We start from the raw sequence: 26657 nt of genomic DNA on the forward strand, positions 1-26657 counted from the left end.
TCTCTCTCCCTATGATATTTTATGCTATCTTCCGCATTAACCGACCAGATCATGGAGCAATTCATAAATTTGAAAATTGTAAGCCAAAGCGGGTCCCCATAATATGTCGAAACGCCTATTAAAACTAGCTCTTGCTGAAAATTGGTGTCCGATCTGAGAAAAAATGGTTGTTCGTATGGGGCGTTGAGGATGTAAGTGACGTTGATCACTTCAAAGTTTCCAAATGGGTTGTAGATGAACAGGTTCACCGATTTCGAATATGGAGCGGCAATGAACACATGGATTATTCCCTTGCTCCAAAACCATTCAAAATGTTCACTTAGACGTTCAGTAGGAAGAGCATGCCGAAAAAATAGTCCAATTTTCATTCGTTTTCGGGCTATTTGGATGCCTTTAATTTTCGTCAACAATTTGACGTTCTCGTCGAATGTGTCACTGTCTGACGTAACGATCATCAATAAATTTTTGCTATTTCTCATCGCGACTATGTCATCGGAATATTGATATCCAAATTCCTCCGTTTCACTTGCGAAAATTGGTGACATCAACTTATCCAATCCATGAATCTGATCGCCAGTGGTAGTGTAAGCATACACACTATACGGTATCGAAACATCATCTCGTCGTGCATTTAAGAATTGATCCGCGTCCGTATTCGAGCTCAGCAGGAAAATATTGTGGTCAAAGTGATGATGGTGGTTTAATTCACGGATGACCCGCATTTCCAGATATTCTGTACTGGCGAAGAGTCCCAATAAATTATAAATAATTGCCGCCATTTTCTTTCCTTTTTTTCTGCACACAATTCAGCAATATTTTAGTCCAGAATCTCGAGTCTACGACTAATTTTTTGTGGATCACTGTCGAAACGATACTAAAAATTACGTAAATGAATGACTTTCGTCCAACAGCTTCAGTACAGTAAGGTATAGGCGTATAATGTAATATCACTCAAAAACCCTAAAAGGACAAAGGTGACGCAAGTCCTTGTGGCTTATCTTACAAAATAACTGATATCGTTGTAAGTAGCGCCTGTACACTGTTGGGCAACGCTGCAAGGATGACAGCACCGACTCAACGACGAGATTGCCAGATGGCAACAAAAAGTAGTTGAGTGACAGTTGAGAGATTTTTTGTTCTTTACATTTCGCCGGCCGACCGTTTAAGTTGATGATTCAATAGTTAACCAGTATTCGGAATTAAATTTAAATTTAAAAGTCGACACAAGTCGCATTAGCATTAGATTAACCGTGGATTTACATAGCAACGTAAAAGTGACAGATGCAATGTTTTTTAAATACTGCAACCCGAAATTTCATTCATAAAATTAAAATTATGAATGAAATTTCGAGTTGCCGTATGAGAAAATTTTTGCATCTGTCACTTTTACGTTGCTATGTAAATCCACAGTAAGTTTCGTGAGTGAAAATAAAAGCGAAAGTCGTGTGTGTGATTCTGTTTAGCGACGGAATTTCCGAAATAGCCGAAAGGTAAATAAATAATTTGTTCAACTGCCATGTGCGCAACTGAGTAAATGTTCCGATGAATTTGTAGGCCTAATTTCGTCATCGACACAGAATACGTTCATGCTGGGTCGTAACTTTAAGTTTAGCAGAGCGGTATAGAGCGTAAGGATTTTCTTTAGTATTATTTGACCGCTGGTAATTTGAGGTTATGTTATTTAGGATCCGGATGTACACACACACACGGACTTTGTAATTTGAATTGTTTGAGCACACGCAGAGGATACAAGATGTAAGAAAATTGTATTAGTGGATTAGATTAACTCGTTACTCAACTTTCATTGTTTATTTTATAGAATTTTGAAGTGTTATAGACAGTAACACGAGCGACAATAAAATTAAAGGAAAACGCAAACTACCGTCTATTCACTGGTCAAAACCCACTCCTTTGCGGGTGCACGCGTGAAACGATTTTTCACATACACAAAAAATTTAACAACAAAAATTTGATTATAAAAGTTTTGAAAGAAAATTTTACAGAAAAAAAATTGCGTCACAAGGTGGCAGATGATTCATTTTTTTCCCCTTTGAATGTTTTTCTCTCCGTTTTAGGACATATTTTTCCCTGATTTAGCTGTTTCGCTAACAGTAGCTTCCTGAAATATTTAAGTCAAAAAATTGCTGTAAATATGTGCCCTAGTCCCTAAAAATTGCTCTGGGTAAATTTTGAGAACTTCCGTCACGTCCGCTTACTAACGTGAGGGCATGATTATATCTGTACTAATTTATGGTTTTGCTGTCAAGGTTTTTCAGTTACGAGGTGTTTTCATTAAAAATGTTTTTTTGTCGCTTCATCCAATATTTACTTATCAATGACGGGAAAATGCTTTATAGAAATGATGTGTGCTTTTTGATTGATTGATAATGAATAGTAATAATTTGTTAGATTAAAAGTGCAGCAATGGAGATACGACCTGCGGATAAAAAATTAGTATGTTACATTGGGTGCTGTGGAGGTAGTTCATTACATGAGGGTTCGATTCGTGATACGAGGGGAACTCACAAGTGCGTTTTAAGTTTAAGCCTTCGACTCGGATATGCAAACTCTACCCTTTTCAAAAGAACAGTTTCCAAACCGAGTTGCTTGAAACACACGAATGAATTCCCAAACAGCACCCAATGCATACATCAAACGTTTACATTAAACGCCAAACGTCTACATTGAATGCCCCATTTAAGTCTGAATTTACAGTTATTCTTTTTCATTTCGTTTTGCCTCCGTGTACAGTTTGCAGTTTGCATTTCATACAATATAGCACATTGTTTGAAATGACAAATGTCATGTACACGAAGGCAAAAAACGGAATGAAAACGGATGATTGTTTGTTTGTTTATTTCGATCAATACACAGGCCACTATCCTAGTTACATATCAATCGTTAATCATTCAATACAATCAAATCATTAAATTAAATAATTAAATAAATCTGTGATCTCAGCGCAGGAGATCAAAGTGAAAAGTGAAAAGGAAATCAAAGAGAAAAGCAATAATAAAAAAAAATTCTCATACCATCCGAACAAGTTTTGAGATTTAAATTTCATAAAGCGACTTCACCCGGTTCTTAAACACATGAAAATTCGGCTCAAACACATTAATCGAAAAGTAGTATTCATTGTGGCTATTTTGAAGTCTGTACACAGGGGAATTACGTTCGATGTTCGTTTTTTTGTTGAACGGCAGGTAGAACGTGGGCTGATTCCGAGTGACTCGGGATGGGTGATTAAAGCTGAGTTCAGAATTCAGGGTCGAGTCAATTTTGCCGTGGATCAGTTTGTGGAGTAACAGTTCGTCGAATTGCAGCCGACGTGTCTCGAGCGATTGTAAGTTCAGTTGCTTCAATCGTGTGTGATAGTCCGGTTTTTGCCAATGGAATTTGTAGTAGAGCATACGAGTGAACTTACGCTGGACTCTTTCAATAATGTCACTGTACATGTTGTAAATGGGATTCCAGATTGAACTACAGTATTCCCGTTTGCTTCGCACGTATGCGTTGTACAATATGATGAGACTCTTTGGTGATCTGAAGCACTTCATCGATCTGAAGATGAAGCCCAGCATTCTGTAGGCCTTCCTGACGATATCATCGATATGTTGCTTAAAGCTGAGTTTGTCGTCGAAAAGTACACCCGAGTCTGATTTCTCAGTTAATGGTGCTAAATCCAATCCAAGCCATCGATATTATAGACAAAACTAGTTTTGTTTCTCTTATTCGATGTAGTTAAGCTGAAGCACTTGCCGACATTTAGGTACAAATTATGCGCGATACACCAATCTTTCAGTGAATTGATGTCCTCCTGAAGCAGAGCACAGTCGTCTACACTTTCGTTTTTCCGGTACAGCTTCAGGTCGCCGGCAAAGAGAGATGAGTTCGCTGATTTAAATACCGTGGGCACGCTGTTGATGAAGATGAGGAACAGCAATGGACCAAGTATTGATCCTTGAGGAATTCCGGAAGTAGGAGAAATGTTCGCAGATTTGGTGTCGCCTATGACGACGAATTGCAACCGGTTCACCAGGTAGGATTCAAACCACGGCAAAAGACTGGTTCCGACTGCACAGTTTCTAAGTTCCTGAAGAAGCAAGTGACACCTTATCGAATGCTTTTGAAAAGTCAGTGAATATCGTATCAATTTGACCACCATTGGCTATTGCTTCCACAACTTTGTGCACGTATTCGAGAAGATTCGTAACAGTTGATCTACCCGGGACAAACCCGTGCTGAAATAGACTAATTTTTCCTTTAACATTTTTGTACAAATGACCAAAGATCACTCTCTCAAAGACTTGGGATACTGCGCACAACACGCTTATTGGTCTGTAATTACTAACCTTCGTCCGGCTTCCACTCTTAAATACCGGAGTCACGAAGCCAACCTTCCACAGAGATGGATACTTCCTTTCTCGCAAAGACTTGTTAAACAGCAGACTTAAAGGGACGCTAATCGTGGAGAAGGTCTTTTTGTAGTTTTCGGCTCCGCCTCGGTAGGACACTCGTGACAAAAGAAACTTTTTTGGTACAATCGGAGGCAGTGAAATTTCAGCCTCAACATAAACAAGTAAAAAATTTTGATTGTCCTTGTGGATCAGCTGAAAAACAGCCGAAGATGCTTTTGACTGTTTCGGAAAAAGTGTGTTATCACAAACAGGTAATTACACACTTCTTTGTTCGACATTTCGTTTAAAAAAATACGTGTGGAAAAACAGCTTAAAAGAGGCCATGCGGGATGTTGATCTGTTCCACATTTTGCCCATTCGCTTGAACGTACATATTGCGGCACATTTTGTTTGAAACCGGCAAACGTGTATCCAAGTGGTTTCGATGACGAAAACAATGCCACTCAAGCCCCATCCATAAACAATGAACATTGGAAATGAAAAATTTTCAATTTCGTGTCTGTCTTTGGATTGTTCGCTGTTCATAAGATTAAGATTCTCTTTAACGAGTGCCTTCACTTTCAATTCGTTGCTTTTTTCCAACCACCGTGTGTATAATCCAGCATATTGGGTTCGTAGCAAAATTTCATTGACGCGGTCAGCGAAGAACGGAATTGCATCGTTCACGTAGTACGTACGCGGATATCCATAATTCTCAAATTTGCTAAGGTGATAGCCGTAAATATTCAAACGTTTCTGCGCTTCTAACAGGATTCCGTCGCTTGTACTAACAAAAAAGACTGCGATCGGCGAATATGTGTCCATCTTGTGGTAAAATTCATTATGAGGCAATTGAATAAATTTGTTTGTCCAGTCGGCTGAATATTTTGTTGAGTAAATTTGTCCCAACGCTTGTGCATTATGTATGGTGGAAATTTTCAATGGAGACCGGTAAAAGTCTTCGACGGTATCAATTTGTGTTTGAAGAACTGGTCGAACGAAATGTTGCTGTAAGTTTGAAAGAATGCCACTCACAAAGATGAATCCGACGAATGTCCAGGGGATCAAGAGAAATGCCTCTACGGTGTGTAGTTGGGGATACTTGATAGCCCCGTTGTCATTCATCAGTAGATTCGTAACATCAGCAATGCTTCGGAACAGTTCAAATTTACCGTTTTTGTAGTATCTAATCGTGATCAATAGAGTTGTTACAACCATTAGAGTGGTTGAACAGTAGATGAAGAAATTGTGCGAAGTCATCGTTCGAAGATAGGCGGAAAATTCTGGATATGGTCGTGCTTCCGGTATCAGTAATGCATTCACTTCCCATATCACTGGGTAAATGTTGAGGTAATATGCACCGCTTGGATGATTCAGTGGAGCCAACCCTGGTGTTACATACAGTCTGTTCTTAAGCGTCGCCTTTATGCTATCTTCCGCATCAATGGTCGGTTGGAGCAATTCATAAATTTGAAAATTGTAAGCCAAAGCGGGTCCCCATAATATGTCGAAACGCCTATTAAAACTAGCTCTTGCTGAAAATTGGTGTCCGATCTGAGAAAAAATGGTTGTTCGTACGGGGCGTTGAGGATGTGAGTGACGTTGATCACTTCAAAGTTTCCAAATGGGTTGTAGATGAACAGGTTCATCGATTTCGAATATGGAGCGGCAATGAACACATGGACTATTCCTTTGCTCCAAAACCATTCGAAATGTTTACTTAGACGTTCAGTAGAAAGAGCATGCCGAAAAAATAGTCCAATTTTCATTCGTTTTCGGGCTATTTGGATGCCTTTAATTTTCGTCAACAATTTGACGTTCTCGTCGAATGTGTCACTGTCTGACGTAACGATCATCAATAAATTTTTGCTATTTCTCATCGCGACTATGTCATCGGAATATTGATATCCATATTCCTCCGTTTCACTTGCGAAAATTGGTGACATCAACTTATCCAATCCATGAATCTGATCGCCAGTGGTAGTGTAAGCATATACACTATACGGTATCGAATCATCATCTCGTCGTGCATTTAAGAATTGATCCGCGTCCGTATTCGAGCTCAGCAGGAAAATATTGTGGTCAAAGTTATGATGGTGGTTTAATTCACGGATGACCCGCATTTCCAGATATTCTGTACTGGCGAAGAGTCCCAATAAATTATAAATAATTACCGCCATTTTCTTTCTTTTTTTTCTGCACACAATTCAGCAATGTTTTTGTCCAGAATCTCGAGTCTACGACTAATTTATTCTGGATCATTGTCTAAACGACACTAAAATTACGTAAATGACTGACTTTCGTATAACAGCTTCAGTACAGTAAGGTATAAGCGTATAATGTAATATCACTCAAAAACCCTTAAAGGGCAAAGGTGACGCAAGTCCTTGTGGCTTAATTTACGAAATAACTGATATCGTTGTAGGTAGCGCCAAACAACGAAAATTTGATTAAAAAAATGTTGAAAAAAAATTTACAAAAAAAAGTTGCATCACAAGGTTGCAGATGATTCATTCCCCCTCCCCCCCTTTGAATGTTTTTCTCTCAGTTTTAGGACATATGTTTCCCGGATTTAGCTGTTTCGTTAACAGTAGCTTCCTGAAATATTTAAGTCAAAAAATTGCTGTAAATATGTGGCCTAGTCCCTAAAAATTGCTCTGGGTAAATTTTGAGAACTTCCGTCACGTCCGCTTACTAACGTGAGGGCATGATTATATCTTTACTAATTTATGGTTTTGCTGTCAAGGATCAACGGTTTTTCAGTTACGAGGTGCTTTCATTAAAAATGTTTCTTTTTTGTCGCTTCATCCAATATTTACTTATTAATGACGGGAAAATGCTTTATAGAAATGATGTGTGCTTTTTGATTGATTGATAATGAATAGTAATAATTTGTTAGATTAAAAGTGCAGCAATGGAGATACGACCTGCGGATAAAAAATTAGTATGTTACATTGGGTGCTGTGGAGGTAGTTCATTACATGAGGGTTCGATTCGTGATACGAGGGGAACTCACAAGTGCGTTTTAAGTTTAAGCCCTCAACTCGGATATGCAAACTCTACCCTTGTCAAAAGAACAGTTTCCAAACCGAGTTGCTTGAAACACACGAATGAATTCCCAAACAGCACCCAATGCATACATCAAACGTCTACATTAAACGCCAAACGTTTTAATTAAACGCCAAACGTTTACATCAAACGCCCAACGTCTACATTGAATGCCCCATTTAAGTCTGAATTCACAGTTATTCTTTTTCATTTCGTTTTGCCTCCGTGTACATGGCAGTTTGCATTTCATACAATATAGCACATTGTTTGAAATGACAAATGTCATGTACACGAAGGCAAAACGGAAAGAAAACGGATGATTGTGTGGCCACCTTATTATTAAATACGGCGTATCCATAATTGCTTAAGCAAACATGCACTTAGGCTGCCATGCCAGTGAGCCCATTGTGCCACCTTAAGAATTGCCCTCAGCGCAAAAAAACTAAACAGAGCACTAGCTATCCCCCTTACCCATCTCGCATAATATTTAATGGAGAAAAGCCCAACGTTTACATTATACGCATAACGCTTACATTATATGCCTCACGTTTTAATACATTAAACGCCTATTCAAGAATTGCCCTGTACGCGAAAAAGCTAAAGACGGCACTGGCTCTCCCCCTTACCCATCTCGCATAATATTTAATGAAGAAGTAATCCCCCCAGTATTACGATTCCATTTAGTCGTTGAATTATTACAAAGGGTTAATGATTTTCATTAATCTATTAAATAAATTAAATATTAATGACTGAAGTTGTGCTGCCTGCACACACAAACACACTGTCTGCTCTGTATATTATAAATATCATTCAATAGTCCATCCAATTTATGAATATCTTTTCCTATCCAAATCAAACCATGCTCAGTTAGCTAACATGTTTTTATGTACGGCCAAAACCTCCCGGTCTCTTTCTAAAATATTATTTGAATATGAGAAACATGTGTTCGGTCCATAAATTAATCCTTTAGAGATTTGCTCATTTACTTAAGGGAGTCATAAATTGCACGAGAAAGTTAGGATTTATGAACATTGCCTAACATTGCCTATTTTATGCAAAATTTAAATTTTCGGTAATGTGGAAGTTCGGCTATCATATGGCATGTTCTTTTGTAACATTTTCGTGCATGGTATTTTTTCAATACAAAATAAAGATATTGCAAACATTGGAAATGATTTAAAAACTGTTTCTAAATGATAAATAAGGATGAATCTTCATATTAAGATAAAAAAAATACAAAGTGTTATGCAAAATCTGCCAAGTACAACCAAATCAAGCGTCGTTCCGAACGTTTCTCAAGTGAGAAAAATTGTATGCAATCACATACGCCAAGCGTGTTTCTTCACAGTTAATTAATAAAATTTAAATCATCACTTAATTTAATGCTTAGGAAACGGATAAAACTTTATTTTAATCACATTTTCTGTTGAGATTAGGGCAGTATAAAAACAAAACAATTAAAAATATCAGCGTTCCGAACGTTTCACATTGCAAATAAAAGTAAATTTCATGTCAAAGTTGAACGTGAATGTCGTAAAAAATGTAATAGATTGTAATCTGATGAGCTTTTTGTGTCATTGACGTAAAGCGCAAAATATTTCAAATGAGTGACAACAAATGAAGTGTTTGTAGAGCTGTTGATCAGAATGGAGTTTTTTCACGGCATTTTCGTAGTTTTATAATCTTTTGAATTTCAATTTCAATTTCATTTATTTCACCGCCAATGTAATCAGCTGTATACAAACATCGATTTACAAAAATCCATACAAATTTGAAGCAAAAAATCATTAAAGTCAAATACAATGAACACATCACGGAAAATTTCGTCAAATTTTAATAAAAATTCCAATAACACTCTAATAAAAAACACGAAGAAAGAAAAAAAAATCTACGTTCCATCATCCAATTCATCATGAGGCTGTTCTTTCAGTTTCTTCGTTATTTGCACTTTGAACTCATTTCGATTCATCGCCATTAGACCACCAAATTCATTCACTGTCCGAATAATCTTAGCAAGCGGTTGATTATACCCATATCTCGTTTCATAGATGGTCTCAGCTAGTGGTCTTTCGTTCCGAAGCTGTCGATGGTGTTGTCTTCTGATGAATCTCGTCTCAATGTTCACATCATTGATCCTTCCGTTGTACAAATCATATGCCATTAATGCATTGTTTATCTTTCTACGGGTTGATAGTTTATCCAATCCAAGTTTTTCACATCGCTCTTCATATGGTAACAATCGGTATGGCGGAATACGATTTGTGTCACCCAATGCATACATCACGAACTGTTTTTGGACGGACTCGATATCATCGCTATAATTCTGTTGATATGGATCCCAAATGACAGAAGCAAATTCTAGTTTCGATCTCACATAGGCGTTGTATAGCACCACTAATGCTCTCGTACCAAACTGCCCTTTCGATATCGACTTTATGTAGCCCATTGACTGCCTCGCCCTAGTAATACTTCGTTCCATGTGTGCTAGTAGATCGAATTTAGTATCTACTGGAATACCGAGATCTCTAACTTCCTGTTTGCGTTCGATGACATTTTCACCCATGAAATACGTGACGTAATACGGATCATTTATTCGTGCCAACGTGATTACTTCACATTTCGCCTGGTTGAATGGAAGCCTGTTTATTTCACTCCATCTCAGAACATTGTTGATATCAGTTTGAAGTTCTCTCGCATCAGCGGTCGAACCAACTTGCATGAGTAACTTTATATCATCTGCAAACAGAAGTGGAAGTGCAAATACCACACATTCAACTATGTCGTTGACACCAATTAAAAACAACGTTGGGCCGAGAATGCTACCAGCTGGAACACCCGAAGTCGCTACATAGGTTCTTGATTTGACATCGCCAATAGCCACATAAAATTGCCGTCCACTGACAAATTCAAATAACCACTTTGCCGTTCTTCTTCCTATGCTAAACCATTTCATCTTTCTTATTAACATCCGATGCCAAAGTTTATCGAACGCATTTTGAAAATCACCGTAGAAAGCATCCAGTTGCCGCTTCTTAAAGAAAGCATCATGTGCTGCGATGGACACATTTAGTAAATTCGTTTCCACTGATCGTCTAGGCCTAAACCCATGCTGCGCGTTACAAACTTTTGGGTTTATTCCGCTTAAAAGCTTCGGCTGAATCGCACTCTCATAGACTTTTAATATGACTGAACTGATGGCTGTGATGCGATAGTTCGTAACGTCGTTCTTCTTCCCTTTCTTCTTGTAAACAGGCACCACTTTTGAGATCTTTAACTTTGAAGATATTATCCCAAGTTCCATCGACTTACGAAACAAAATCCAAAGTGGCCAAACCAATACGTCCTTGCATTTTTTCACAAAAATTGGCGGAATATTACCGGATCCAGCACTACCTTTAGCATCCAACCTCTCAATCGCTGTATCAATATCAGACATCGACAGCTCGACTTCCCATGCATCATCAGGTTCTGTACCGTACTCGTCGTCAAAATCGAACGGTTCCTCGTCTTTTGTGTATAGTCCCTCGAAGTAATCTGCAAACATTTCAACTACTTGCTGCGGGCTGTCTGCTTTCCTTTCACCAAATGCCATTTCACGTGGATACGTCGCAGTTTTCTTTTTCGATTTAGCATATGACCAAAACTTCGCTGGATCTTCAATGATACCTTGCTGGATTCGATCAATATATTCTTCGTTCAGCCTTTCGTTTAATTCATTGAAATCCTTTACGGCTTCTGTATATTCTGGTGTCATCTCATTCTTCGGTTTCCGTTTGTACATTTTTTTCTTCTTGTTCAACTTCTGTTGCCACTCTCTAGTCCACCATTTTGGCCTATTATTTTGTCGTCTGATATGAATTTTTGGCACATACTCGACTATCAATCTGTCGATTAATTCAAAGAAATAATTAAACGATTCTTCTACGTCCATACGATCAAAAATTTCTGCAAAATTAATGGAATCCAATCGCCTTATTATTCGTTCATAGTCTGCTGTCTTGTATGAAAATACTTCGACGAAATCATTTGCTATTTGGGGATTATCTTCAGAGCAATATTCAAAAGATAATTCAATCGGCACGTGAAATTTATCCACTTCGGTGTTCAGCGTGATAGCGGCAGGAGCTTTGCAGACATGCATATCACCAGTTACATTCACAAACACTAGGTCCAAAACGTTCGATGAAATGTTCTTCAAGTTCGACAACTGAAACATTGGTAATTCATGCACTTTCTGAAGAAATTCGGCAGCTGCTTGAAAATAAACTGAACCAGTATGCGAAGCTAAGTTCTGTGGCAACAAAAACGTGTCGGACTCATCCAGTTGCCAGGCTATGTCATGCAAGTTAAAATCCCCTATCACTGCCACTCTTGAATCACTTTCCATCAAAACAACTTTCCGTATCAATTCGTAGTGTTTCAGTAAAATATCCATCCTCGTCGAATCGTTTACGTATGCAAGATAGACCACTAGTGCACATGGACGAAGCACAATCTTGACACACACACTTTCACAATCTGGATCATCTCCAATGTCAACTGTCGAACTTTTATACTGTTCGTCAACCAGCACGGCCACACCACCACCAGTTTCGTCTCTATCTCGTCTATAAACAATAAAACTTTGCGGAAAATACTGTTCACTGTCATGTCCTTTACTTAGCCTGGTTTCCGTAAAAAACAGCCCTTTATAGCCTGAATACTTAATGCGATTACGAAGGTCTGTTCTTGCAGGAATGCTACGCACATTTTGATAGTACAGTGGGAGGTAGGTCAGATCCACAAAAGCGTCACTATTGCATATCTGGTCCACGTTTCGATCAAGTTTACTGGTCACGCATTCAGGTTCGTTTATTCTGATTTGAGTAGTCGGATTAATGTCATTTCCATTCGAGTTTCGGAAGAACGCCGTGATAAGCGGTTGAACAGTTGATTTACGGTTTGTACATGCAGTAACGGAAATACGACTCAAATTATTTCGTGTAGCGTCATGTCTTGCTCGGCTAGAGCATATACTGTTTAATGAGTTACCTGTGCGATATTCATCGGTGCTAGGTTCGGTAACTGATTGGCATTCGTCGTTACTTGCACGTTTTTTGGAACTGCAACACCAGTTGACGGTTCTGGGCCGAATTCGAATTCACGTATCAGACAATAAGATGGCCAGTATGCCGGATTCATTAAGGTCTGGAAGTGCGCCTGAGTGCAGCCAATGCGAAATGAGACGAAACGGTATGTCGTGATATGACGATCCCTCTTCACCAATTTACAGACGTCAAAATCGGTTGGTAGGAGACCAGTAGCCTTATTGATGTAGTCCGCTAACTCCTCCACTGTCGTGTCACGCTGCATGTTAGAAATCCAGACTGCCTTCTCAGGATTCGGCCGAGCAACTTTACGCTGAACTGGCGATGGCGGTTTACCAATCACACTGTTAGACTGTCCGGCAATGACTGGCTTGGCTTGCTTTGGCTTCGGTGTTTTCGGTGCTTGCTTTTGCTTCGGTGTTTTAGGCGTTTGACCGTTTTTAGACGATTTTGGCGTATCATTGAATGAAATTCCCTTCTTAGCGATGTCAGCGTAGGTAGTACGAGCTTCCTTGATCGATTCACCAACGGCGACAGAATTCTGCTGAACTACACCCTTCATCGAATCCACAGAGACTTGAAGACTTGCGATCACTTTCGTTTGACAATCGATTTTCTGAGTTAAAGCCTCAATAGCGGTTTGAAATTGCTGATTCTGCTTGGTTGCTACGGTTTTCGGCGAATTGACAACTACCGGCGAAGATTTCGACAACGTAAGATTGGGGTTCAGGACGTCGAACGTACTTTGTACCAGGTTGCCAGTACCATTCGGATTCGGTTGCTTTCGTTTCGGTGATGAATAATCTTTCGGACGAGCCAAACATTCGTCACAAACCATCACAATGTTGTCAATGACAAAGATATCCTCCGGCCGCTTCTCGATTTCGTAACACGGCAAATGCATCGGATTATTGCACACAAAGCAGTACCAAATTGTCTCCGTCATTATCTTCTCAGGTGGACATTCTTTCGAACACTTCCTTAACGGTATCGGCGCCATTATCTCGAACGACCAGCAGATGAAAGGTTCTATTTGATCCAATTTGTCCGACAGGTGAAATGACACTGCTTGTAGCTATAGACGGCTGTGCTGAAAAAACTTTGACAGCGACCGGTGACGTACAGCTCAATCAAGGAATTTGGGGTTATGCGCTTTCAAAACTTTTATTCACTTTTATCGACCAATTTCACTATGAATCACCAAAACTCCATCAATCCACGATGCTCGACCAACGATCAAACGACTATAGTCACAAAAACAATCAAACATTCACTACAAACTCTGAATTAAACGATCAAATATGCACGCAAAACTTTGTTGTCATTCAACAGTCGCAGGAGGCAACCGTCTGTACAAATTGTATGCAATCACATACGCCAAGCGTGTTTCTTCACAGTTAATTAATAAAATTTAAATCATCACTTAATTTAATGCTTAGGAAACGGATAAAACTTTATTTTAATCACATTTTCTGTTGAGATTAGGGCAGTATAAAAACAAAACAATTAAAAATATCAGCGTTCCGAACGTTTCACATTGCAAATAAAAGTAAATTTCATGTCAAAGTTGAACGTGAATGTCGTAAAAAATGTAATAGATTGTAATCTGATGAGCTTTTTGTGTCATTGACGTAAAGCGCAAAATATTTCAAATGAGTGACAACAAATGAAGTGTTTGTAGAGCTGTTGATCAGAATGGAGTTTTTTCACGGCATTTTCGTAGTTTTATAATCTTTTGAAAGTCGGAAAACTAGAAATACGGTTTATACGCGAAGGAATTTTTTTTTTGTGACTGAAACATTTGAAGAAGAAGAAGAAAACATTTTGTTATCGTAAAAATAAATTTGTAAAACAGTTATTGGGGAGTTGTTGGAGTATCCCAAAATATACAGCAATTGAAATTCAAACGCTATAAGTGGTACGTCAAATACCTTTACAATACTGATCGACAATTAAAAAGTTTATAAAAGTTGGTTTACCGAAGCGTGAGCTAGGTCCCTTGGAGTGAGCTCATATTTGACTATTCAGCAGTACAGTGAATGTGGTGTATTTTGACAATATCTCGAGTAAATTTTGACAGAATTTCATGAATTTTTTTTTGTTTGAATGGTATTGACGAATACAAAGTGTTACTACTATTTCCGGTCTCCTAACAAAATGGCTGTCGGCGGCCATGTTTAATGTGGTTTTGCTTGTTTCTGATCTTGAACCAACATACAAATAGTTATCTGTGTACCTGTTTTGGACGATTAATTTTAGACAATTTCGCGGGTTGTAGGCCGAACGAAGTGAGGGCTACAAGCGAAAGTGCCTTAAATCAACAGTCCCAAACAGGTGCACATGTAAGTTTTCATGCAGACGGCCGGAAACCCGAGAAAATTCTAAAAAATTGCCCCCATTTTCGGGCCCGAAGCATGAAAATGTAAATAGCGTCTCAAGGCTTAGTTCTTAAAGAATAAAGAAAAGTTCTATTTTCAATTTAACTTTCGGGCCGGGGTTAATTGAATTTATTCGCAGGACCGCTTCATCAGTGATTCATTTTATTAAAGTAACACCAATTGAACGGTTTGGTTCACATGATTTCAGCTGCTGTGGATTTGTGGAAACAATTTTTGGAGGAAATGTTTTCTAAAAATAGTTTCTCATCTGTTTTGTACTGTAGAAATATACTTTATTCCATCACAATTCGTTTAGGTGACAAAAATAACAAAAAAGTTCTTTGGTTTGGTAGTTTAACAAAGAAATAAGAAAACATTTTAAACGTAAACAAAAGAGTAGACAAAATTATAGAAAATAAAGGTAGGAACACAAAAATTGGGTTACATTTGGTAACCATCATCGCTTATAAGAAAACCGATCACATTATCTTTCACCGCTTGTATTTGGTGGAATGTCGAGATGTTCTTCAGCCCCTTTACGTTATCGAGCAACTCGAGTGTGTTTAATTCGGTGTTAATCCGATGCATGTCGTCACTAGACATTTCAGTTACATTTATAACCGACTTTGAAATGTTGAATGCGTTCACGAAATCCTTTGCATTATTCACAATGATCTTTCGCGAATCAACCATCGTCCGGACCTTCTTTTTTACAACCGCCCCCAATCCATCAATGCAACCCTTACCGTGAGCGGTTGCAAAATAGTTCCAAATCAATTTGAAACCGAAAACCTTTTCGAAAATTTTGATCGAATGAGCCATGAACTTATTCTTGAATTGTTGTCTCGGTCCGTCACTCCATATCGTAACCTTTTTGATGTGTTGTGGCATTGTTCGAAGAATTGTATGAATGTACGGAATGATTGTGTATTTCGAATGGTCGGTGTTATCCGAAACTGTAACTGAAGGTCGAAACCCAGTGGACCAGGTTAAAGCTGATGTGAATAGACTAATCTGAAGCGAGAACAAAGATTAATTAACAATCAAAGCATATGATCCTTTCCTATAGAAACAAACACTTACGTTTCTTTGATTCCAATGCGCTACTTGCACCTCATCCTGAGCCACACAACAATAACACTCGGCAAAATCAATTTGCAGCAGAGCTTCATCGGAACTGTTTTTTATGCGTTTACAGTCATTATTAAAACTTGCGGATTGACGGCGTTTTGTAAACGAATGTACGAGGAATGAGTCGCACAGTGAAATGAAGTGATCGATAAGTGTTTCTAATGACCCATTCTCTTCCGATTTGTAGAAGCGATTTTCCTTTCCATCTTTTTTCCACACAAACCATTTCACTGATGCTTTCTTGTTTAAAGAAAGAAGGGATTGGCTGATCTTTTCACGTATCTTCTTAGTGGTACATTTCTTACATTGTCGCAGCCAGCAATTTCTGGCTTGACCGTCACACAATATTAGCCCCAACAGCACTTCCCCATATGCTGGAAATTCTGGTATTGCTTTGTGCATAGCTGCACAGGCTTCAATAAAATTGGAGTGATAAATGCAAAGGCACATATTCTTTGGCGTGTTTCCGACTATATTCACGTGCGATGGTCTTAACGCACAAAACTTCGATAAAGTCAGTGGTAATTTACCGCTGCCGTCAGCTAAAAGTTAGTTACATTAAAACCAACGAGATATTAAGCTTTAGAAAAAGAAAACGTACGATTTCGACTTGAGTACTCTTCGATAAACATGTTATGTGCTTCACTGAGAGTTATCACCATATGGCGCTTGGCTTTCAATTCGGTCTTCCCAGTCAGCGGATCGATGAAATATCGCGTATCCTTCACATTCGGAGATTGTCTGCTCACGTCGTCGCGGATGTAAAATTCAATGACTTCTTTGATCAGATCCACTGGCAAACCGCGGTTTGAAGCGTTTATCATTTGCTTATTACTTTTCAGAATTTCTTCCTGTTCGTCAACCGCCAAGTCAAAAAATAGTTTTCCGATAATTTCCTTTCGTTTCACCGGACAATACGGCATAGATCGCTTGACTTTCTTGACAGCTTTTCGTAGTGCGTGTGACGTGTACACATTTTTCGCCAAGAGTCTTCCGTTCGTTTGTTTTTTCTCTCGAAATTTCTTAACCCGCTGACGAGATTCGTTTCTTCGCAATTGTAACATTTCCATTTTCATTTTCTTTGGAACTTTTTCTAGATTTTCTTTCATTCGTGATCGTTTCAGTTTTTCGTCGGCTGCTTTTTTTCTTTTTATTTCTTCGTATCGACCACTCAACTTCAAATTTTCGATGTATTTTCTTTTCCTTTCTGCGTTAGTGAGAGCCTGTAATTAATAAAATTATCTCTGATGTACATCGCTAACGAGATTCATTGATGTTTTTTCACACTGCTGAGACCATCACGGTCGACATTTTTTGTGTGTATTGTTTGGGCGCATCTTTAATTTTGTTCGTGGCACGTCCTCGAAGATACACAGAACTCGGATTAAATGTCTTCTGTAGATCCCTAAATGCCTTCTCAGGTAACATACTTACCATTTCTGACCGAAACAGTTAATTTCAATAACACCAATCAATCACGCATAATCGAAAAAAACAAACTGAAACCAAAATAATGACAACGTCAAAAAATGTACGAAATGTACTGAGATATGAACACTAGTACTACAGTGACGGTGTGTGTTAGTACAAATTGTGATTTCTCACTGAGCGTGGAAACTGCCATATATATAACGTGCGGCGAAAAACATGTTAAAATATGAATTTTGTGCGGATATGTTTCGGCGGTGACTACTACACACGGGTTGATGTATCGTTACAATTATAATCCGTATAGCATTAAACAAAGTCAGGTTCACGATGTAACTTGTACCGAAATAACATCGCACGTACCACACGAGGTAATGTTTGTCTTCGGGTTAAGTAAATTGAAGTTAAAGGTAGAAGTTAAACAACTTAGGCCATGCATATAATGTGTGTGTACGGTCGATGTATATAAATATATCCATCCTTACACACCTTTTGTTCCTCAGACATATTATATCAAAATTGGAGAGATAGACCTTGTCAATTAATTATAAAATTAATTGAAAGGGGGTTTATTCACTATTTACTAATAAAGTTACTCTTGAGAGTTTAGGTCATGAAAAGGTTAAGATTGCATTTCTAAGGTTAATTTTGGATGCTTTCAATCAAAGTTGGAAAGTTACTTATCCCTTGATTGAATTTTCATTATAACAATATTCATGCGAAGAACGTATCTATATGGTATATATGGTATGGTTATAACAACTCATCATGCACGCATTGCAGTGATGGGAGCAACACATAAACACAGCCCATAACCTGAATGCCCGCAATTGTTTGGATGGTAATTATAAATTATAAAAAAATTAAATTTAGTCAAACGATCGAATTAAAAAAAAAACGAAAACACTAAAAACATGCCCGTAAATCCTGTACCGAGCCTCTTCACATCCGCAATAACCAAAAAATATTGTCGTCATTGTGTGTATCGTCGAAAACCGAAAAACCAAAATTTTAAATAATTAGCTTGTTTAAGCGTTTTGTACATCGCGCACCGCACACAATATCACAATTATAAACGATATAATGTTGATAAAAGCCGTGGTGTTTACTTTTGCAGATATTAATTACAAAAGCCTTTAACAGAGAAACATCGGTCCCGGGGAAATTGTTTGCATATTTCGATGATTTCGAACCAACAAAGCATGTTTATTGATGATTTTAATTATAAAATTGCGACTCCGCGCGCTCTCACTCTGCTTCATTTCTATATTAGGAGAGTGTATTTCCAGTATAGAAATTCGCAAAGTCGGAGCTGGGGTCTGATTAGGTAATGGAAACGTATTTTAAATATCCTTTCCGTTGTTTAAATAAACGCTGAAAGATCTAATTGTCGTTAATGTGGAACATTTATAGTTTGATTGTGGACAACTCTGCAGCAGCCAGCAGCTGTGGATATTGGTGCGGGAGAATTATATAGTAGCTGGGGCAGAGTGTATACTACTATATAATGTCCTTGTCTTTGAGCACGTAAGCACTCTAAGATGGTTCTCAAAAAATTTGAAATTTAAGAAGTTTTCAACATGGATCGAATTTGAAGGGATAAGAAATATAGTCAAAGTTCGATCAGAAGAAGTAATAGATTCTAATAGTAATAGAGTCACATACGGTCAGTCATCTGTTATCAATGACTGGGTATATTACTAATATATGGCCATTTATGTAGGAACGGGTACTATGCAGGTGGCATAGTGTTCCTTATTATTGTATCGAGTAGCTTACACACATCTCCTGATATAAGTCAGTCGTAATATAACCATTGCCATGAACTGAACTATTTTGTATTTTTCATCTGAATAAAGAAATTATTCTATTAATTGGCAATCAACGGAGTACTTTATTATTCTTTTGGTTTCCCATATGGGGGCTCAACCGGGATTACAAAGGCTATTGAGTGGACGATTTCTAATGATTTAGTGCAAGGAAAGTGGGCGATTATGTGAATTACGACTCAAATAAGTGATACGATATCAGATGATACGACAGTTCTATACTGTCCTGTGACCACCATCGTATTCGGAGGTCGAAACAGCTTCTCTTTCATTGATTCAATCACTTAACGTGAACCGTGGGTAAGGGAAGAGCATAAAAGCTCTGTTCGTTCTTGCAATCAAGCTTTGACGATTCGTTGGCTGAAATCCCGAACGAATTTCAGTTGTTTAGTTAAACTTATGAGGCATTTCAGTTATTTAGCTAAATTCGTAGGCATTTCAGCGTTTAGCTATTTGAATTTGTAGGCATTTCAGTTATTTAGCTAAATTCGTAGGCATTTCAGCGTTTAGTTATTTGAATTTGCAGGCATTTCAGCTTTACGCTGCTTCAGTTTGTAGGCATTTCAGCTTTAAGCTATTTCAGTTTGTAGGCATTATTAACCTGTTAGCCTCGTGCTGTAGGTGGTAATAGGTTGGTCTTCATCGTTGTTCGTTTAGTTCGTTGCTAAAGCGCAACGTTAAAAAGACCGGAAAGATGCTTTATAGCTATCTGATGTGAATGCGAAATAAAACTTGTAACGTGTATTGTGAGTTAACTAAAAAATTCGAAAACCGCGGCGAAATATTATTGAGAATTAAAATTTGCGCAAAATCGCCGCAGCCAATGACAGACGAGATTTGTTCAATTCTCTCATACCTCTCTCGTTCGGTTAGTGTCACATTATAGAAAAGTCAAAATAAAAAATCTCGATTCAACACGTTGCTTTAGGTTTGCGTAATTATAAATAATGGCTGGTGAAAACGAATCAAAGTTTTTCTTTTTTGCTCACATCTTAAACCGTGAGTTTGTCGGCCAAAAAGCGCTAAACGAGGATATTGAAATGATTGTGACAGGTGAAAGCATCGACGAAATTTTAGATCATTTATGGTCAGCGTCGGTTCAGTACATCAAACGCGAAGTACTTGTGGTTGGTCAAAACTTTAATTGGGCAGTCAATGAAAAACCAGAACGTTCCGAGGTCGAAAAGTTCCTCGTACTGCAAGAGCAAACCGGCAAGAAAGCAGCAGTGCAAGTTACGCAGATCAACTTGGAGTACATGAGAAAGATTCGAGGAAAGCATGTCAACGTTTTCGTTTACGCCTATGGAAAAGTGATTTGCAACAAGGCGATGCACAAGGAGTTTTCGTCGAAGTTGTTAATACCGGAGAAGCGCGATAGATCGAATGCCGACAGCACAATGTCAGTGATGGAAATGGTTGCCCAGCTGAAACAAATCCACAGCACGCACTATTCGGGAAACCATTCAAGTTGGATGATGTGGGCCAACTATATTCAGTGTGCGCCACCAGCTGAGTCACGCGAACGACTACTAAACGAATGTCCACCTGCACATTTGATTGCTCTTTTCCGCTCGGTACCATTTACGGAAAATGAACGCATGCAAAGCGCCCGAAATGGCCTCCAAATAACCGACAACATGATTGATGGTTTCCGGAGTCAATTAAAATTGTTGCGTGATGACTTCGATACGATGAGACAATCATTTTTGCGAGCAATGGAAGTAATGGAATGGCGAATCAAGGGAATGGAAGATGTGGTGGAGAGTAACCATAGATTGGTCGTTGCTATGACCAATACTTTGCATCCACAAGAGAATGAGGTAAGTGAGCGACAGGAAAGTCTCATCATGGACTGCGATGATGTCGACCACTCTAATTAAACACTAATTCGGCATCGATAAACGTTCATAAAACTTCACTCCGACACAATGTCCGTAATTTAATCCTTTAATTATATGTATTCTCCAATAAAAGAACTTGAAAACATCAAAAATGCAGCGATTGTCTCATTAAAACCCGAAGAGAGTAGGATCTTGCGTTTGGGCAACACTTGGGTCGAATCTTCCACTAGCTACGTATCCACAGGATTTGAAAATTGATGTGCAATTGAAGTTCGACATTTTCTTAAATTCTGCGTTCACTTCAAACTCCATGTTCTTGGTTGACTTCGCAAACGTTTTTTTCAGGTGCTTCTTGACAATCCCAAACACAATCTCAATAGGATTGAAAAACGGGCAGTATGGTGGCAAGAATATGGGAATTATGCCAATTGATCGAAGGTATCGAATAATGGGTGCATGGCAATGGATTTTGGCGCCGTCCATGATCCACACACTATGATTACCGGGATAAACATAACATATTCCACCCAGTGCGAAGTTCTTGCAGCAATCGAAAAATTTCTGTCTCGAAAATGTTCCTTCCGTTTGATACGTTTCTATGATGCCAGACTGTCCTAAAAAACACAGCAAAGACATTCTCGGCTTACGATTAAACTCTCCGCGAAACACCAGTTTTTTACCAATTGCACCATATCCCTTCGACCGAATTAAACCACGATTGTCCACAGAAACTTCGTCTAAGAAAACCAGATTAGTGTAATGCCATTCAATGGAATTCATTTCGTAAAAGAATTTCTCAATCTCCTGATCCTTTATTTGAATGGCCCGAATCTCCAATGTCTTCCAGGTGAATTTGTTTGCGTGCAGAAGTTTACAAATGTATGATGCAGAAATGGTCACACCGAAATTCCGTTGAAATTTATGTTTTGCTTCTTCCAAGTACAAGATTGGACATTTCCGGTAAAGATTGAGCAGCCATTCACGTTTTTCATCATCGATTTTCAGTGGTTCTCGGATCGTTGAATTTCTGCACACTGTTCCGCTTGTCTCGTACCGCACAATCCAGTTGTTGATAGTTGTGGGGTCTTTGCAATAAATTTTCGCGATTTTCGATTTGTTGTGCCCCAGAAAAAAATATGAGTACAGTGCATGATATTTCACATCATCTGAGGCATGTTTGTTGCGAACGTTTTGCAAAATTAGAGCCATGATTGAGAAAAGTTAACTTAAATCGACAGGCCAGACTTCCAACAAATGATGCGCTGTTATACACATATACTGCGTTTTGTGCTATACTCTGCTGACAAATACTTATTCTGATTGCTTTGCTAAAATAACCAAAATCATAATCCCTAATTATTAGTTTATCAACATGGGCTAAACAGGCATTCTCTCATCCGGTTAGTAATGAGTCTCCTATCGACAATTCCGAATAATAATGTAGAAAATTGTCGCACTTTGGATCCTCTATTGCATAAAACGTTGTATGAATCTATAGTGCAAAATCTTTCATTAGGCATACGATGTGGGTTGTAACAGTCGACCACAATTACACATCTCACTCCTAAGAAAATACTTCGCAGTCGATTTCATTAATAACACCAAGACCAAGGAAACCAATTAAATTACTGAATAAGGATTACATACATTTGTGGACAGAAAATGCTTTTACTACTGTAACAAGCATAAGATTGTGTCGAGCTCATAAATATCCAGCGTAAAAAATCTAGGGTATCAACCTTTCATAAACTAAAGTACCAATATGAAGAGCGGAATGCGTTTTTAACGCATTTCCACTGTAGTTGCCAGACAGTGCATAAAGTATGACCAGAAAAGCAAAACTTTGATTCATTCTCACTAGCCATATGTGCATTGTCTTTCAAACAATAACACGAAATTTTTTGTATTAAAAACATAAACAAAAGTTGATGAGAGAGAAAAAATTTCGCCACTTCTGATTGGTCGACGGCAATATTCAGTTCTCATAAATAATCTCCACCAAACTCGAAATTTTGGGTAAACTCACAATATTACCGACTAAACTTACAATGATGTTGACCATTTCACGAGTCTTTACGGACGTTATGACTCGATGGAGAATTTGGATGGTAAGCAGCTACGAAACCACTTGGACGCTTGTATGGCAGTTAAATAACGAAATCGGAGTTACCTGCAATAGGATATTGTCTTGAGGCTGATTCATTCGGTGTGGTGTTTTCATTTTGCTGACTGAAATTCGTTGAATTTCCTTGGTGTTTCATGGATTCTGGCGTGGTTTTCGTGTTTAAATGTGCGTATACGAGCCAGGAGATCGATTTGGTGATTCATTGGGAAAGAATTTGGTTGAAATTGTGTAATCGTGAGTACGATGTCGCTGACTTTGTGTTTTGTTTGTTGATCAAATGTGATGAATTTTCGCTCATGTTTTTGCTACATGTTGGGTTTTCAAAGTAGCCATCCATTAGTATCCGAACATTCCATCGAAGATGGCAATTTTTCTATGTAAATTTTCAAAACTTGTTCAATCGAAAATTTACGCTGTCTTGTGAACGAATACGATGGAAGCAACTGATGATGGACAGTTCTATACTGTCCTGTGACCACCATCGTATTCGGAGGTCGAAACAGCTTCTCTTTCATTGATTCAATCACTTAACGTGAACCGTGGGTAAGGGAAGAGCATAAAAGCTCTGTTCGTTCTTGCAATCAAGCTTTGACGATTCGTTGGCTGAAATCCCAAACGAATTTCAGTTGTTTAGTTAAACTTATGAGACATTTCAGTTATTTAGCTAAATTCGTAGGCATTTCAGCGTTTAGTTATTTGAATTTGCAGGCATTTCAGCTTTACGCTGCTTCAGTTTGTAGGCATTTCAGCTTTAAGCTATTTCAGTTTGTAGGCATTATTAACCTGTTAGCCTCGTGCTGTAGGTGGTAATAGGTTGGTCTTCATCGTTGTTCGTTTAGTTCGTTGCTAAAGCGCAACGTTAAAAAGACCGGAAAGATGCTTTATAGCTATCTGATGTGAATGCGAAATAAAACTTGTAACGTGTATTACCGACTAAACTTACAATGATGTTGACCATTTCACGAGTCTTTACGGACGTTATGACTCGATGGAGAATTTGGATGGTAAGCAGCTACGAAACCACTTGGACGCTTGTATGGCAGTTAAATAACGAAATCGGAGTTACCTGCAATAGGATATTGTCTTGAGGCTGATTCATTCGGTGTGGTGTTTTCATTTTGCTGACTGAAATTCGTTGAATTTCCTTGGTGTTTCATGGATTCTGGCGTGGTTTTCGTGTTTAAATGTGCGTATACGAGCCAGGAGATCGATTTGGTGATTCATTGGGAAAGAATTTGGTTGAAATTGTGTAATCGTGAGTACGATGTCGCTGACTTTGTGTTTTGTTTGTTGGTCAAATGTGATGAATTTTCGCTCATGTTTTTGCTACATGTTGGGTTTTCAAAGTAGCCATCCATTAGTATCCGAACATTCCATCGAAGATGGCAATTTTTCTATGTAAATTTTCAAAACTTGTTCAATCGAAAATTTACGCTGTCTTGTGAACGAATACGATGGAAGCAACTGATGATGGACAGTTCTATACTGTCCTGTGACCACCATCGTATTCGGAGGTCGAAACAGCTTCTCTTTCATTGATTCAATCACTTAACGTGAACCGTGGGTAAGGGAAGAGCATAAAAGCTCTGTTCGTTCTTGCAATCAAGCTTTGACGATTCGTTGGCTGAAATCCCGAACGAATTTCAGTTGTTTAGTTAAACTTATGAGACATTTCAGTTATTTAGCTAAATTCGTAGGCATTTCAGCGTTTAGTTATTTGAATTTGCAGGCATTTCAGCTTTACGCTGCTTCAGTTTGTAGGCATTTCAGCTTTAAGCTATTTCAGTTTGTAGGCATTATTAACCTGTTAGCCTCGTGCTGTAGGTGGTAATAGGTTGGTCTTCATCGTTGTTCGTTTAGTTCGTTGCTAAAGCGCAACGTTAAAAAGACCGGAAAGATGCTTTATAGCTATCTGATGTGAATGCGACGGTCAGGCTGATATAAAGAGACGATAAGGCAAAGAGTTCAATTGAGAAAAGCTGATCAAGTTGGACAAATCGAAAAGTTGAAGACTGAGGTGCAATTGCTACGGGGTGCATCTGAAAGTTGTAAAGCGAAGAAAAATTGACACGAACCTTCGAGAAAGGCTGCACGCGGTCGATCATTCGAGAAGGGTTGCACGTGGTTGATCAAACGCATTTTGTGACAAGACAATGGAAAGTGGTCGTTGTGTAAATTGTGGAGGCAAAAAGCATCGTACGGCAGAATGTCCACATAAAGAGAAAGGCGCACGGTGTTTTATATGCAACGAATTCGGTCACATCGCAAAAGGGTGTAGCAGACTCACGAACAAAAACATAGTGGAAAAATCATCGGCTGACGGTACGCGAACGGAAACATCTGCGACGAAATGTTCTACAGAAGGGAAATTCTCACGAAGTGGTAGTCAAAACGAATTGCCACCAAACAATGCATTGCCAGTCGTTAAGGTTGATGCGTTACACAATTCATTGGAGAAGACACTACACGTCGGATTACAAATATCGAGCTGTAATATTAGAATGTTTCACGGCGACACTGAATTGAAAGCTATGCTGCATACCGGATTAACGAAATCTGTAATAAAATATGCCAGTATAATGCGATTGGATTACAGGCCAGAGTCAATCAGAGAAAGCCGAACGGTACGTTTGTGGGGCAGTGAGATAAAGTCGCCAGAGTTTATTACGCTACACATGTCAATTGAACGAATCGGTTATTACATAACATTCAACGTGGTACAAGACAATGAAATCCCACATGATGCGATTTTGGGAATGAATTTCATCAAGCAAGTTGATATAACAATAAGTAAGGGGAAAGTTCAAATCTCTAGGTCGGTGATAGACAACAAGGACGATACGAGAGACAGAGAGAATGAAAACGGTGAGTGGTGGAATGATATAAAGAAGTCGGACATTTGAGGACAAATGTTTAATTAAAGAAGGGCTGTGTAGGAACGGGTACTATGCAGGTGGCATAGTGTTCCTTATTATTGTATCGAGTAGCTTACACACATCTCCTGATATAAGTCAGTCGTAATATAACCATTGCCATGAACTGAACTATTTTGTATTTTTCATCTGAATAAAGAAATTATTCTATTAATTGGCAATCAACGGAGTACTTTATTATTCTTTTGGTTTCCCATATTTATACAGTAAAAGACGTGTTAAAAAAATTGAAGTACAAGATTTGAAATCAACCGATTCAAAATACTTTTTGATCGATGGAAGTAATGAACCTCATAATAGTACTGGTCATATGCTTGCCGTCTGTAACAGGTTAAATGATCAGTTATGTGATCAGAGATATATTGAGCTATACATAGCTGTATTAAAATTGTTAGTGCGCAGTGGTAAGAAACTCTTATTCAAAAATAAACGTTCTACACTCCAACCAACTATTTATCGT

General features: G+C 38.5%; 1 long non-coding RNA gene across 1 annotated transcript; it reads left to right on the forward strand.

The window, feature by feature from the left end:
- Nucleotides 1–1410: 1410 nt before the first annotated feature.
- On the forward strand, nt 1411–1628 carry LOC119082900. The gene is made up of 2 exons (XR_005088739.1): nt 1411–1490; nt 1555–1628. It is a non-coding gene; the product is annotated as an uncharacterized LOC119082900 (long non-coding RNA).
- Nucleotides 1629–26657: the final 25029 nt, after the last annotated feature.

Source organism: Bradysia coprophila, unplaced genomic scaffold (genome assembly GCF_014529535.1).
Source record: "Bradysia coprophila strain Holo2 unplaced genomic scaffold, BU_Bcop_v1 contig_50, whole genome shotgun sequence".
Classification (NCBI taxonomy): domain Eukaryota; kingdom Metazoa; phylum Arthropoda; class Insecta; order Diptera; family Sciaridae; genus Bradysia; species Bradysia coprophila.